Source organism: Psammomys obesus, unplaced genomic scaffold (genome assembly GCF_907164565.1).
Source record: "Psammomys obesus unplaced genomic scaffold, mPsaObe1.curated_primary_1811, whole genome shotgun sequence".
NCBI lineage: Eukaryota > Metazoa > Chordata > Mammalia > Rodentia > Muridae > Psammomys > Psammomys obesus.
The window spans coordinates 1,206,852-1,224,205 of NW_026591597.1; the positions used below are offsets into that span (position 1 = coordinate 1,206,852).

General features: G+C 40.5%; 1 protein-coding gene across 2 annotated transcripts in view; it reads right to left on the reverse strand.

The window, feature by feature from the left end:
- Ebf1 (EBF transcription factor 1) overlaps nucleotides 1-17,354 on the reverse strand; it is a 385,123-nt gene that overhangs the window by 49,912 nt on the left and 317,857 nt on the right. The gene's annotated exons all lie outside the window — the stretch shown is intronic.

Here is a 17,354-nt window from a genome sequence, read left to right on the forward strand (position 1 = left end):
TTTTAACCATTTACAAACATTTTTTTTTTTTAACATATAATCTACCCACACTGCTGAGATTAAAAGCATCTCTGGCTTTCCCTAGATCTTTATAGTGGAAATTGGATAATAATAGTAGCCCCTAATAAATACTACAGATACTGTGTGCCAGAGAACACATGTGCCAGGCACTAGAGCTTAAACTGTGGATTCCTAGCTACCTACAGTCGGCCTCTGCTGAGGTTATCACCATTTTTCTAGGTACAGATCCAAGAATGGCAGACTATGGAATGGATCCAGGCCAAGCTTCACTGCAATGAGATCTAAATCATAATGCAACTGCCCAGGATGTCAACTGCCCACCTACCTATCACCTTTCACCTAGACTACCCCTGTGGAAACATTTAGTAGTAGTACTTGGGGGGAGGGGCAGGTGCAGAGTTCTGAGGTTTCACTTTCCTCTCTCTCTTTCTCTCTTTGGAGTAGATAATGTTGTCTTTCCATTTAGGACAACAAGGAAGACAAACAATAAAAAAATGCCTCAAAGAGACAGAGCTGGATTCAGTGCAGAAGATAGGAGCTGGTAGCTCCCTATGCTGAACAAAGATTAGCATTTAGTAAGTCACTTTAAAAAAGCAAAGCTGCCTCATGGATTCGACTAGAGCACACACACGCACACACATACACACACACACACACAATTTCTGTGAGGTGCCTGGTGATGTCACCCATTTAAAAAAAAAAAAGATGAGAAATGACACACACACACACTCTTCCATTATCACTTTCCAGCTTGTTTAATCTCACCTGGCAAGTTCTCCGTTATCAAAGTAACTTGAAAATTATATGGGATCAAGGCAGCCCCAGGAAACATGGGTGGAATTCTGATACGCCTCCTTCATTAACTGCTCATGGCCCAGAATTGAGGCTAAAGCAGCCCTTCCCGGGGAGTCCTTAAGTGAAAAACTCATCTTAATTGAATGCACATATCACTTAGCTATCTTCCGGATTCGCCAACCATTAACGTCCCATTTGCACCAGAGCGCCTTCTCTTCTCAATGGCTGGTGTAAGGGCAACCCTCTCAGGGCTGTGCTTAGGAAGGAAGATTTCGTGTAAGCACGGAGATGACGGAGATGACGGGAGAGGGAAGAAGTGGGCATATTAAGCACTGTCTCTCCCAACTAAACTAGCGCGCTGGGGCTAAGCAACAGTGAAGGCAGCAAATACTGCTGTCCTTGCAAAACTGGCATCCTCCCATCAAGGCTATGAGGCACCTTGCTGGGGAACCACAAATAATGCCATCCTGCCAGCTAATCAGGCTTTGGATGTGCCCTCTGAGGAAAAGACCAGACTTGAAAATAGAGCACCGTGGATGTGAAAGGCTGACAGAATGATGGGGGGGAGGGGACAACAAAGCACAGTGTTCTCTCTTGAAATATCTGGCCTGTCCTGAGGTCTCACTTTCCATTCTCTCTCCAGAACAGAAGGATCTAAGTGGGAATCTGAGGTGCACACCCAGAGGAATCCTGTCAATTCCTGCCCATTGCATGGCCAGTGACTGTGGAAGACAGCCTAGTTTAGCTGCCAACAGAAGCAAGCGTCTGGAAGCAGAAATACGCCAGTCACAAGCTCTCACTGAGCACGTGGCCTCTTAAAGTCAGAAGGGTCTGTGATTCAGCATCTCGGATACTGAGGACATCAGGTATGATTAGACTTCGCAAAGGACAAGCGTATGTAAATGCTTACACATGGACCTAAGTGGCTCCAGCTGAAACTCTTCAGACCTTGTCACAAAGTAATAGAAAGTGCCAGGAAGATGCATGTTTAAGTATGTGCAAAGCAATCTCTTCAGATGCCCTGCCTTGCTTTGGTAAAAAAAAACAAAAACAAAAAACTCAGCTTATTACTATGTTTCCCTTACCTAAAACTTTAAATCAAAAAATGTCCCTAATTCTAGAAACACAAAATGAGATTCCTGATTCACTATAAGCTTGGCCTTGAGACATCAGTGATGAATGAACTAGATCAGGTCATTCAAACACCAGACTGACCATTCTACCATGAAAGCTACAGTTGTTAGAAAGTAGTATTAAAGTGGGACTCCAGTGAGCCTACTAGCAATGCCTTAGTTGTGACATATGTAAACCAATAAGCTCTCATACAGGTTAGGATTGGGGAAAACAAATAATAATTACATGAGGGAACTAAACACACACTGAAGAGCAGTGGCTATGAGCTTCCTTTATGTGGCAGAAATATGTTCTTGGCTGTGGGAATCTGGAAACGCCAGTTCTCTGAATTTCATTAGCCCACTGGAATATTCTTAGCCGAGGCAAGGGAAACAAACTCTTCCACGTTTGTGCTAAAGAAGTAGCCATAGACATGTCCCAATTTGAGAATTAAATTATCTTTCCTCATGATGGTACCAACTCTGACACTTTATAGAGAGCTTCCTTTATTGTCAGCAATATGGGACAGTGGATTTTATTTCCCTTTGGACAATGAGATTGTGGTTAGCATAACATCAGTGAATCTAACATCAATCCGCTGTCAAAAATTCGCTTTATGAAGGCCAGAAAGAGGTTGAGCCGAAAGCAGCCTCACAGAGGGGTAGATATATAAACACTGGAAGAGAAACTGAAATCAATTCTGAACACAGCAGAAGCCAAGGCATCACTGGCATTCATAAACACCTGCCATTTTAATATTCAAACAATAGGATATTTAGTGAAACAGCAGATCAATTGTTAGAGGAGAGCTGCTCCCAGTAGAGTTTATTTGTGGTCCTCTGTCCAACATCCATTAGACAGGGTCCCTGTCTTTGGAAGAGTGGGTTCAAATAAATGGTGAGAGAGGAAATAGATTCTATTCTCTCTATTTACTTTATTACTATTGATTTCTGAATTCCCTCAAATCTATTTCCTAACTGGGCAGATAATATACATTTAGTACAAAGGTAATTATCTAAAATGAACCCAGTTTGCAGTTGGGTGATAAAAAAAGAGAGGGGGTGCTGATACATTAAATAGGTATACATTAACATGGATGGCCAATTGCGTTAATATAAATACCAGGGCCTTACTGTGCTCACTTTATGGCTAGATATAATTTTGTAGGCTAATTGTGAGTCCTTGTATATGCTTGGGCATATTTTATTTCCACTATTCCATACATATTTTTATTCTATACTATTTGTAGTACAAATACTGTAATAGAAAAAAACCAAAATTATTTCAAATATGTCTCAATACTTGGGACCAGCATGATGTTTCTAGACACCTGGTGAGGCCATGCACTTCCTTCCAGTTGCTCTCTAATGATGCCATAGTAACACGAAGGTCAAGTGACTTGCTTGCTAAGTGCGGTAATACTTGAAGCTTTGTATTTAGTACTCTATATTTAGAGTCTCATCTAAGACATAAAATCGAGTAGGTATTCCATAAATATTTACTCAGTGGGTGAAAGGGAACGAACGAATGACTTCATCACAACTACATCAAACATTCCACTACCACAAAGGGGCCATGGTTTGATAAGTTTTTACTTGCTATTAAGAACCAGGGTTAAGTCAAGTGTAGTGGTATATTCCTTTAATCCCAACACTCCAGAAGCAGAGGCAGGAGGATATCTGAGAATTAGAGGCCAGCCTGGTCTACATAAAATGTTCCTGGCGAACTAGGGAGACTCTGTCTCAAAACAAAAATTAAAAACTCAAGCAACAAGAAAAACATCAAAAAACTAGAGTTGAAATATCAATGTTTTCAGATGAGAAAAATGGACCTTTGTAATGTGAAAGCCATGAGATGCCCAAATCAAAATGGCAGACAAATGTAAACATTTTTTTTTTTTTTTACAGCAAGAAGAAAACAGGTCATATCTCAGACATTGAATATCCTCTAGAACTTTTCTTAGGAATTGTTGGGAAAAAGAGAGTCCTGAACTCAGAATCTGAAAGAGTGGCAGCAGCAACAGTGACCAGAAACAGGCAGTTTATGTGACTGGTTCTGTGGTTTCCACGGCCAGGTAGAGCGTGACAAGAACGTTACAGTAACTGACATCAAGTCTAGAACTTGCCAAAGAAACAGTCTATAATGGCAAATGTCACTGTAATAGGAGTTGTTATTGAATGACAGGGAAAACAACTGTTGAGATCCTGCTTAGTTATGTGTGAGCATTTTGGAGTCCCTTCACACATTGCATCTTTGAATGTGTAGTCTAACTTTTAGCATTTTGTTGAGGTCTTGGCTCTAAAGCCTGGGGTTTTGGGGTTGGTGAGAAGCCCATTGTCCCACGGTAGTAAAACCTTGATAGGTTCTCTGTATCACTCTCCTCAAATGTGTTCAGCCCACGCAGATAATTATAGATGACCGGATTGTAAGCACTTTATTGCTTCTTTTTTCCCTCATAAATTTTAATTTTGGAAAGTTAAAAGTGAAAAATGTGGTTTCAATTTCCTACAAATTGTACACAATTTGGTTTTAACAAGAAAATAGAAAGAAAGGGTATGTTCTTTAAAGTGAATTGGGAACTAGGGTTTGTTTTTACTCCCTCAATGCCATGAGAAAAAATAAAGCACAAAATTTAGGAGCAATGCCTCTCAAAAATGGAAACTGTGAACCATGGTAGACTTAAAAAAAAAAACAACAACAACAACAACTAAGCATGCTGTAAGCAATCTAGCTTCATAGTAACTCCATTGAGCTATTTTTTATGCCCAGGGAGATGGAAGCAAACTTCAGAAAGGCCAGAGAGAAAAGAAGGGTGAATGAAACAGGAGTAGGCGCTGACAACATTCATACATACATAGCAGGAAGCGTGTTAATAAGAAAAGGATGCATGATCTCATGAGTTCTTCATCTTACTTTTTTCAACTGTGGTGCCGACAACAAAAGATGATTAAAAACAATTAATAGTGAAATTATTTAAACACAGCTAGAAACAGAACAAAGCAATAGAATTGCATATATATGTATGTATATTCTAAAGAAATTATATCCTTATGCTGAGACTTGGCTGTCATCTTGGTGTTAGCTCGTTTTTTTTTTTGTTTTTTTTTTTTTTTCCAAGATAGTCATTTGCAGCAACTAGCCTGTTAAAGACAGGAAACCCACAAAGTGTCTCTACCACACCAAACTCACTGGCTGGAAAGCAAACAATGAAATCAGTCAGCCAGGTGTTTTCTCTTGCGTGCCAACTCTTGGATCAGATATTGTCTCTCCTTAATTTGACCTCTGCCTTGGTAGTGGTACACTCTGAGTTTGGCAAAAAGAGACTATCCAAGTAATAAACTATTTCATCAAAGTTCTTTCTCCCTTTTGATCAAATTCTGTTATTTAATTGTACCACCTAGCAGTCTCAAGTTTTTACTTCCACAAATATGCTCTAAGAATCAAAATGTTAACATTTGTAAATGGGGGTGAAAACTCATTACTCTAAGTTTTCTGACCAAAAATAATATTCCCTAGTATTTTTTTTCTAATTGGGGTTATACTTCAAGCAATAGAATACCTCTGACTATCAGAACACTGAGTTCTGGCTTTCAAAGGTCCAGCTATAAACTTGGACTTGGCAAACTCTGCATATTTCTCATTGGCTAATAATCCCATTAGTCAAAACTGCAAACTGCTGGTCAAGTGCATATTTTACATATTACTGCATGAAACCCTAGCAGGAGTCCCACATCCCAAATGTCTTTTGAAGGCACAGGGATTAACATGAGGCAATTTCCTCTGTTTGAACAGAGAAGCCGACTTTCCCCCATGCAAACATCAGGAACTATGTAGTGTTGCCAAAAGGCCATTTTCTCCTTCCCACAGCCACACCAGCCATCCTATCAGGCAATGGGCTATCCACAGTAGTTATCTGTATTTTATAAAACAATGCAGTCTGGTGGCAATGATGATATGACAGCAGAGGAGGGCTTCGTTACAAGCATCCGAGACTCTCTACTACACACGGGGTTCTTTTCCTTTTTGTTCAATATCTTCTTTTAAAGCATGTCCCCCGAAAGCCCTCTAAACCTAGGCCACTCACTTCTACTATGCTTGTTTCCAAACCATAACATCAGATTAAAAATGTCAGCCTTACCTGCCAAGGAGCCTGAGGTATTTGACTCACTGCTCTAAGTACCTTATTTCTTTCTACAAAACCAAACTGTGTAGATGACAATGAATGAAGAAAGAGGAGTTCATTCACTTCAATGCATAGGATTTCAATTGCAAGTAGCCTTTCTTACTCAAGATTGAAATCAGTGTTCAGGATTTTCCATCTTAAGAGGAATAAAAAGAAAAACACTCGTGTCCTCAAATCTCAAAAGGGAATAAGGTTGGAAGAGGAGAAAGGGTAAGTACAAATACTGATCTTGGGCGGTTACAATCCCAAAGAACATATTTCGACAAAGATAATGATAAATGGGTATGAATGGGTGGCATGATATTTTTCTTATGATTTCTTACAGGATGTATTTGTTTTGTTAGATAAAAAGCCTTCGTGTTGTCCATTTAAAGAGGGTGGGGCTCAATAATTAGGGAGAAAGCAAAAACATGGGGTTTGACCCAATCCTTTCTACTCTCAACTCTCAACCTGTAGGTAAATGGCCTTCCATTTGTCTGGTTTCCTGGACTCTCAGGCTGAACCAGCTAGGTCCAGGCATCTACCTGGATTTCCACCCCAGAGTCCCATATCACTTTAATTTGTGTTGTATGGCAAGACAGCCTCTCTGTGTCATCTTTACTGTCCCTTACACTGGGTGCCACACTTGGCACACAGATAGCATTCAATGAACATGGAAGAATGAAACTCAAGAAAGAAACAGATGTGCTTATATTTTGGGAAGTTCAGGTCATTGTCAACCATGATTGAGATTAGTCAACTAAAAGCAAAAAGAAGAGCAGAGATACTTGATGGACTTGAAATTCCTATAAAATGTTTTCTTAAAGGTACTGAGACATGTAAAGGACCCAATTCAATGCTTAGGAAAGAAACAGGTTAACAATGGACAGCTGTGCGGACAGATGATGGGGTGGGGATTTGTGGAGGGCAGTAGGGAGAGGATTGATGAAGGGGTTTGGCACTCAGTCCATCAGCAGAAGCGAACCCTACTACCCAGGTACTCAAACCAGGGTTTAGTAACAGATCACCTAAAATTCTACATGGAATAAACATCTGGAAAATTTCCTGTGAGAAAAGCAAAGTGTAAAAACCAGCTATTTCTGACTGGGCTAAACACCTGTAGCACTTTAACAGTTGCCAGAGCTTGGGGTGAGCCTCAGGTCATCCCGTCCTCACATACTTCTGCAATGCTGGGCCCTCAAGGTAGGTCCATACCATTCACTCTCCCTTCAGCCTCCCAAATTCAAGCCCTCATTTTGGCTATTTTTTCCCCCTGCAGCCAAATCTCAACCGCAGCTCAACTTTCCCAGCCTCTGGAGAGGGAGGATGTGGCCTGCTTTCTGGCCACGTGTGATATGTTTTGTTCTGTTTATGAGATAGGCTACAAAGCCCTTTCCAGGATAATCAGTCATCTTGACTATGACCCCAAGCAAAACCAGATGAAACTGGAGATTCTAGGTCAATGGATTAGTTTTGTAAAGTCACTGAATCCTGATGAGACAAATTAGTTTTGATTTGGTTTTAATTTTTTTTTCCTTTATTGAATGACTTACTCATTCTTCAGGAATAACTTGGAATATTATACTTGAAATCAATCCCAATTAAAAGTAATCTCTTGAAGTAAAAACATAATGGTTTTCTAATTCTTTTTTTTATTCACACATCCATCAATCTGCCCCTTCAACATCCATTACAAGGCTTTTTACTCATTTCCAGACATTGTGCCATTGTGTAAACTTTATTCCTCCAGCTGTGTGTTCTTTATCCCTTAGTAAAATTTTTGTAAATAAAGACACGGGTGAATGAATAATGAATGAATGAATGAACGAACGAATGAATGAATGAATGAATGAAAAGACCTATCCACTTTGGAAAAGCAGAGTACTGCCAATGGTATGCTTGTGAAACTTAGGAGATCCTGCAACATATTTTACATATGGAAGTTGATACCCAGGGACTTGAAATGAAACATCAGCTATGAAGCTGATGTCACCTTCATCTAGTGACTTCTAACCAAAATGCTGAGAAGAGAAAGTAGGCACTTTCCTGATACCCCGGGCCCACTTCACAGGCTGGGTCCCCCTCCCCCATATAAGTTGCTCTCAAGTTTGGAATGTAACAGTGTTTGGCTCGTCTGGACCCAGATGTCAGTGATACGGTACAGATGGCAAAAGCACACATCTGTTCACAAATTTTGGAAGCAGGAAGGGCTTTCGTGGTTTCCGGGGCTACTGGAAGCATGTGGTATACACATGCATCCTGCACTCACAGCAGAAAAGTGAAACATATCTGGGTACCCCATAATAAGCAATACAATGTCACCTTGATTCTATTTGGGCCTTCCCTTAAATTCTCCTTTCATTTAGTGCCTGCAGTCCCTTCATACTGAATCAACCCAGCTTCTAAATATGTCTCATTGTACAAGTCATGGAAGAAAGTCTGGGATATATGAAGTCAGTTCAGGCTATAGTTTCTATGCTGGCAGAGACGGTGTCCATCATATATCCATCCTATACATAGAATCACCAGTTAATTAACATATGGAGGGTAAACAATTCACACTGAATGAATGGATGACTAAGGCACAGACAACCTTTCTGTTGTTACTGTGCATGATTAAGGACAAGCACACCGTGTGCTAGAAAACCACAACTCTGAGCCCACTTGGCCTGTGTACTGATCTTGGTTCTGTCCCCTCTTAATTCTATGACCTTGAGCAAACTCAGAACTTCTCACTGATTCCTTCACTTGAGGGTAGCAGTACTTGTAAGGTGCTTGTCTCACAGTGTCTTGAGAGCAGATGTTTGAAAATATGCTGCGATGACAGTAGGTGGCACAGAGCAAACAACTCAAAAGTCTTAGCAGTGATAATTGTCTCATTCATTAGTGAGTATTGGGACATGCTTTACTCCACAAATAGTTTTTGGCATACGCTAGGTCAGGCACTGTAATAATCCCTAGAAGAAATATATTGGTGAACCAAACAGAAAGAATAGTTCCAGGGAACCACTTTACAGAGTAAGAATGATGTAACACCCTTAAGGATAAGGCTGCCATTTCTTGAGCCCTGAAATGTGCATTGCCTGTGTTGGGTTAAGTATTTTCACTAATTGGTTAAGAATTTTTCATAAACATGCAACACAACTCCCTACCTCTTCCTGTTACTCCTCCAGAAATGACGCTCCTACTCTCATGCCTTCTCAAATTTATGTCCTTTTTTTTTTTTTTTTTTTTTTTTAATACCTTACCCCATTCCATTAGTGCCGCATATATGAATGAGTGTATGGTAGGGCCATCCACTGGAAAATGGCGAAAATTAGGGACCACACCCCTCAAAAAAAATTGACTATCTTTCCCCTAGCGGCTATCAGTCTGTGCAAAGTTATTTATTCTTAGTATCTATTAAGTAGTTGCAATGTTCTCGTTATCTAGAGACGAAAGTAGAACTTTAAAAGGTCAACTCACCTATCCCGAAGCACGGAGCGTGCAGAATCAGCTCTCACCTACTTGTTTATTTCGGTGCCTGTTTAGTACAATGCTCTGGGCTGACTATCGTCCAGGAAATTACAGTGGCAGCCTCTAAGTTTACTTTTCAATAAGCAGCCTGTCTCAAATTAAGAGCATCCCACCACAGAGGAGACTTCTGATAGATTAACTATGATATGACATTTGTCTTCACAAATTTGGGACAACAAGGGGAAGCAACCAACAGGATGGTCAAAAGTTCACGCTGACAGTCTGTTTGCCAACAAGGGAGAAAAGCCATATCGTGAAACAATTCAGACGCATCTGCCATGTATAAAGCACCAATGGTTTAAAAAATGAGCTATTAGAAAAGCAATCTTAATGTTCTTTTTAATTCAGGCACTACGGGAGCCAAGCAACCATTGTTGCAATTAATTGCTTTCTTGTTGCTTGCCACTTTCCTTTCGTTATAAGGAATGAAAAAGATAGAAGCAAATTATACAATATATATTTACTCAAGCTGAGATGCCTTGACACCATTTATTGTATTTGAACTTGCCAAACATTGTTCCTGGTTATTCCCTTAAAACCCAAATTCCTCTACTTCCAAACAGACTCAGCAGCCTCCCTGCGGTGCCACACTCGATAATCATGATGCAAAAAAAAAATATGGAGCTGGAAGAGGCTGAAATAATATGTTGTCACTCCCGTATTTATCACCACATTTCCTGAATCATCCAGCTTCGTAATGATGATTTCTTTCTGTTCTCCACACTGTTTGGCAACGACATGTTTTGTGAATACCTAAAGATGCTTATAAATATTCCCTTGCCTTGCGGCCAATAAATCTTTAAAATTAAAAGACAAAGTTAAAATGACTTCTGCACTTCACCAACGCCTCTGCTAAATGTACCATACATCTCACGATTTCAATATCCACAGTTTAGGACTCAGTGATGACTTTCAATCTTACTATGTGGATAGGGAAAGGGGGGCGTGCTTTGTACTTTATTGAAAGCTATTTGGGGAGTTAGTCTTGATGGTTAGATGTCTTATTTTCTCTGCTTCTCCATCCTTCCCTTTCCACCTACCTTTATCGACACCAGAACTATCTTGACTAGCCTTTCCCTAGCAGCCGCCCTCTATTTCCTTGGGAATTTAGGTCCCCCACCCACCCATTCAGAGTCAGAAATAGAGAAACAAATATTACAGAAACAGTTTCAAGGATCTGGTACAGTGACACGGATCAATGCTTATTGAAATTTCAGGAAGCTTGATCTGCAGGGAACATAGTCAGCTGGTGGGGCTCATGTTTCTAGATAATGATCACGGAGCAGCTGGGGGATGGGACAAGGAGAATGAGACTTCTGGGCAGATGACAGCATTGCTCCAGCACTGGGGAAGAAGCCATGCAGGCTTGGAAATGGAAACTTATTTACCTGGGTAATGGATATTGGCTCAGAATGCTATGTGAATGTATACTGCACTGGTTGCAATGGGCAAAGGGTTGTTTAGACGAGCCTGGCTCCTGGTGTGCTTAGAACCAGATCTACACCTCTAGTCTCCAAAGGATCTTACCAAGCTGACTGCTTCCTTCTCTGCTCTTATGCCTTTCCTTCTTAGAACCTGGAACAAGAGTCTCACCCTACCAAGTACCCATAAGACTGTAATACAAAATCAGCACTTAGTAGCCTCTTATTAAGCCAGAATTTTAATATTCACACACTTTCCCTCCAAAACAACAATCAAGAATGGGAGACCCAAATATTCTTATCTCTTCAACACTACATGCATGGAAGGTAATCCTATAATCTAGAAAAAGCTTAGAATTCTTGAATTATAGAATATAGTTTGCCTCTTGAAGACAGTAAATCACCAAGTTGGTTTGTTTCTCAAGGCCCTAAAAAATACAGATAAATTTCGAAATGTATGGTTATTGTAGACCACAAGTTCACACTGGGTGAACACGAACACGCACGTAAAGACTTTCTGAGAAGTAGTCTTCCTAGCTGGTTCAAAAAGATGTGCCTCCAAACATAAACCAATAACTCAACTGACTCAAAAGGCAACACTCTCCAGAGCCCAGAGCCGCATAAATGCATTGTTTTCCGTTTAGTGACTTAACAAGAAATGCATTAGATGCAGGGTTCCTCGGCACAGACTGGAACCCCTTCCAAACACAGGAGGCCCCCATTATAGAAGATGAAGCTCTCCCCGGACCCTAAATGAACTATGCTGCATAGGAGCTGTCGTTAGCTGCTCTCAGGCAAGGAAGCGTTTATAAAACCTGGATCCCGTGTGTGAAGGCCAGGCATGGCGGCTTTAAGGCGATATAGATTTCTGAGCTATTTATTTATTTATTATTATTACTGCGGGTCCCTCTCTCCCAGCCGCAACAATTCGAGCTCCGCGGGACCCGTGTAACAAGGCGATAGTATCTGAGAAATAATGAGCGAAGGAATGCTGTTCTTTCTTTCAGTGCAATCTCAGGTGCAATCCGATGCCTTAAAGGACCGGATCAATACTGCCAGCAGCAAGCCGCTCGATACCCCCTGAATTATTGCTTCATTTTTCTTCTTATTATAGATGAGTTGTGTTATTATTTTCCCCAAATCGATATTTTACAACCTTTTTTATCCGTTTCTCCATAAATTTTGTGATTACTTTAAACTGGGAATTCCGGTACACTAAATACGATGCAGTATCTGAGAGGGACAGAATGTCCTGACATGGCTTTTTTTTTTTTTTTTTTTTTTTTTTTGTGCTTTTGTTTTTGTGTTACTGTTTTAGACACAAGGCCTTGTTTAAAGACACGTCATAATCAATAGCCAAAGGAGGAGACATTTTCACAGAGAAAAGTTTAACATAACCCTGGGCTTGCAAAATAGAAGTGAACATCCATCCCATAAAACAGCAGCTGCCCAAACAGCACAAAGCTGAAAAAAACAACAACAACAACAAAACACAAAGGGAGACGGGGTGATCAGCACTTTGCATCTGAGATTTCATGCCCAGTGCTTCTCCCCTCTAGTTCCAGGGCCAAAGCAACCCCCTTAAATCATTTCTCACAAAAGAGATCCCTCTGTGCACCTTGGAGAGATTTAATTGGCTCCTATAGCTGTCTGCTGCTGTCTGTTTAAACATCCAGCAAATCAAGTCAGCTAAACTCATATCCTAGTCTGCTGTTGGCTTGCTCCAAGCTTGATTATTTAGATATGAACATCCACGGTGTCTACACTCCACTGAAGAGATGGGGAACACGCTCCCCTCCATGAGTTCTGGGACGATGAGTGAATTCTATGCCTCCTATGAAATAATGTATGTTATTTGGCAGAGAATGCTTAGTGGTAACTAAATAATCATTACAGTGCAACCAGCAGCAGTTACATGGAATTCACATTAACTTCATGATAAGCACTGTACTTTTCACTGTATCCATCTGAAGATGAGGCAGAATCATAGGCTTTCATTTCTTTTTAAAACCACCCAAAATAGGAATAAAGTAAGATCATTGTAAAGGCAGGAGGCTCCGGAACATAATACTGGTGAGTTAAGCTGTAGATGCCAGTAGAGAAATGTTTAAATCCATTAGATATAATTAGACACGACATCCTAGGATTCACAAACAGTCATTCTAATAAACTCATTAAAAATTTGGGTGGGTTCTTTAGAAAAGGGAAGACTCTTATATTATAGGCTATTATATTATATTAAAGCTTTATAATTTTATATGGGCTCTTCTCTTTTTATGTAAAAGCCTATGGAACATTATAAGAATAGTTCTGCTTAAATCAATGAGTCTTAAACAACAATGTACTTCTTGTAACATGTATTTAATAATGTAATAAACTATTCTGAGTGGTATAGAATAAAATTACAAGGACTTCGTTCTGATTGGCTGAGAAATCTTGGGATATAGGGTCTCATTTTCTTACAGCATTTCAGGGTGCACATTTACACTCAAATCTCCATTTACATGCATATTATTTAATTTGGGCAATTATGAAGCCCTGAAAGCACTTTCATTAACCACTTGAACCCTTAGAAGACTTCGTACTATGAATGCATCATATGTAAGGAAAAGGCATTCTGAGAAGAAAGCAGTGAGAACAACTTTAATTGAATACTTATATTAGTGAATTAAATTAGGTCTGTTTTAAAATGAGCTTCCCTTAATTAGCCACTGTTGGGAGACTAGAAGGAATATGTTTTACTTTTTACTCATTACACTGAGCATCGGTGATCAGTGGACAAGTAGCCATTGTTTTTGCTTTATTTTTTTTATTACTATTTATTTTATTTATTTATTTTTACAAACAACTCAATGCCTTTTTGGGGAATTATCTCAAATAATATTTTCTTTTATTTGGATTCTAGTGGAAGCCTCTAATCAAGTTTTAAAAAGAAATTTAAAAGATCTCTTGTACAATCTTGGTTATTGTTCTGTGTTTGTTTGCTTTAATGCATTAGAATGTGTTACTGATAGAGTAATGCCATCCTCACCTGTAATTGCAGCAAAGCCAGCCGGAGGCCATACCCTCATTCATGATCAGCCTGTCAGCTGGCTGCCTGGGCGTCCAGGAGTAACAGGAACAACCCACTGAGCTCGCACACGTGGGAATCTCTTCCCAGGATAGTTTATGTGTTGGGTCTGATTATCATCCTCCTCAAATATTTTCCTCATTGGTGCCATGACTCTGCCTCTGTGTCCAAGAACAAATTACAGCAAAGGCTATGCCTTTTTATCTCCTTGGTGATAAGACTTACTGGGAGATAGAGACTTACTGGTAAGATGGAGGATCCACAGAGGTCCTAGCCCAGTAGGACTATCATTAGTCTGTATGGGCATTTGGCTAGGAGAACATAGCAGGGATGGCAAGCTTAGGTAGACCCCCCAAGACCCTCTCTGATTAGGATTTGAGAAAATGGCCTTTTTGCCCTAACAGTGTGCATGGGACAGACATCTATGATGTCAGGGTGAAGGAAATACCCTGGGCCTCAGTGACTGGGTTTCACCCACAATGAAAATGGCACTTGGTTCTTCCACAGAACTTTGATTTACCAAAGGGTGAAGGAAGTTTCCCTTTTTTTGTCAGGAGAAATAAAAGGATGGAGACAGATTGGAACAGGACAGTCTATAACATCCATTCTGCAAATATCACATAATGCAAGGCCCAAAGAATCAAGTATCCACAGGACTCCAAGCTTTCCCTGAGAGTTTGCTCAAAGACTGGGGTGCTTAAAATATTAAACAGCAGCTGTTCAATAGCCATGGTGATGTTGTTTGAGTGAGTCTTAAATGCATTCAGAAAACTGATGACTTGAACTATTTGAATATTTAAGAATCCACTGACAAAACAGGAACCCAGTTGTATACGATTTCCTTTGCTTCTATATGTAGATCAATCCGGTGTGAGTTTAAGAGGGGCTTTCCCTTCTGTGAGCCTCAGATGTTTTTTTGTGTGTTTGTTTTGTTTTGTTTTCCCCTTTATTTTTCAAAGTACAGGATTGGTCCAGGCAGTCTCTGGGGACCTTTCCCTTCCCATATCTAGAACTCAGATTTACCAAAGTGTGTTCTTCTGACTCCTTTCTTTTTAATATATAGTTTTTTATTGTTTGACATCATCCTATGTCTGTGTTATAAGTTTTTTGGTCATTTCCACCCTGAAGTCCACTGCCTTTTCCACACCTGCTCCCAAACTGACTATTTTACAGAAAGTTTTCTTCCCATATTCACGTCTTCCTTTTGCGTGTGGTCCCTCAGTACAATTTGTTACTTTCCCAAGTGTAGGTGGGGAGGTGATTCAACAGAGCAAGGACACCTTATCAATGATTACGTCACTGAAAATAAGTAAGTAAATAAGTAAATAAAATGACTCTTCCTTCCCCAACAGGGGTTAATTGCCAATAGTCTCTAGAAGGGGTGGGGCTTCATGGACTGCTCCCTCCTTCACGATGAAATCCTGAGGAACCTAATCTTATACAAATCTTATGACAATAACCACAAGCTGCAGTTGAGTTCATGAGAGAAATAGCTCTGCTATCCCAGGCAAAATCTGTCCCTTCAGCACACCTCACCACCCTCTGTCTTGTTCGTTCCTTCATTGGTTCCTGATGGATTCGTTCTTGGTAAGATTCCCTATTTAACTGAGCACTTACTAGATACTACACTCCAGGCTAAGCTTCTCATGGGCCTGGTCTTACTACATCCTCACAGGCTTCGTATGACAGATCACCTTTGTTTTGAAGATGAAAAAAAATGGGAGTCTAAGATTGATTAGAAAAGTTTCAAGAAATCGGGCCTGTTCCTTAATAAGCAAATAAGCCTAAGGAGCATGCCTAGTGCAAAGACAAGCTCACCACTGACAGGCAGGAGAAAGAGGGTGGGCTAGAAAAACCATCCAGCTGAGTGATTTGCCTAAGTCTTTAAAGTGTGTAAGCTTGGTCCATGTCCTCTGTCAAGTAGTCAACCACTGGGCTAACTGGGTCATCCTGTAGGCTTACGTTCCACACACCTATGAGGACACGGTTTGCTTTTCCTTAATGTCTTCATCTAGTCACTGATTTGCCTAATACTTACAGTGCCCTGTTGTGTGCTAGCTACTGAGTTCATGGCAGTGAGTAAGAGAGACAAGAACCCGCCTTCCTAGAGTTTGTATTCCATTGAGATACAGGGGCTGCCCACACATACACCACCAAGGTCATAATAGCTGGCATACATGCCATGAATAGGGTCAAAGTACAACCTGCAGCTAAAGTACCCATGTTTTGGGATAATTGCCCAAGAATCTGGAAGCTTCTTTCTAACTAGTATATTATATCCAAAGCAAAGGGTGGAGCAGAACCAGGGGAAGTTAATTGTGTGGGTAAAAATCTAGGCTGGTGAAAAGTGGGATCCACTTCAGAGGATATAGAGCTGGTATAAAAGCCATCACTGGTGACCTAAAGCCCTGTAAAGAAAACACATATTTCTTCCCAAGACTTTCTTCTTTACATTTGAATACAGGCTAAAAATACGCCCTCCTTTTTACCTCGAATGTAACAAAAAAGAAATGTGGAGTGAGGTATGCTTAATTATGGTACAATATTTAAATCTATTTATATCTATTTACCCACATAAGATGAAAGGAGATAGGACACGCAGGGCTTCGGTAATCAGGCATGGTCTTTAGCCCTAATATAACTTACTGAAAAGTCCAAAAGCATTTTTCCTTCATGGTTAGTAATTTTATTATGTGAAAATTCTAAGCCTTTCGACGATCTCCTTAGACCTTCTGAGCAAAGCAGGGCGAGATACAGTGCATTTTTACCATCTTCAAGAAATCCCGGGGTACAGGAACTACAAGCATCCCCAAGACAGCTCTTAGCCACCCATGCAGAACTCCCAGACCCTGAAGAAGTCAGACTGGCCTTCATGGCTCTTCTAAAAGTCAGTTAGAACTGAAGGAAGTAGCATGTGCGTGCATGAGTGCGTGAGTGCGTGCGTGCGTGCGTGCGTGCGTGCGTGTGTGTGTGTGTGTGTGTGTGTGTGTGTAGAACGAGTGCAGAGGTCATTCTCTGTGCTGATATTTAAATCTGAAAGTCTTCCTGACATTAAACAAAGATCTAAATTAGCTCCATACTGACTGGGAGTCAGTGTTTCCTGACGCTAACCGCTGGAGCCAATCCCAGGTGGCTCAGACCAGCAGGCTGGGTTTTCCGCTGTGATATGAAGTTAACCACAGTTGATGTGAACAGGAAGAAGCTACATGATTACATGTGCGAGGCCGAAGAACAGGAGGTAGAAAGGGAAGTGGAC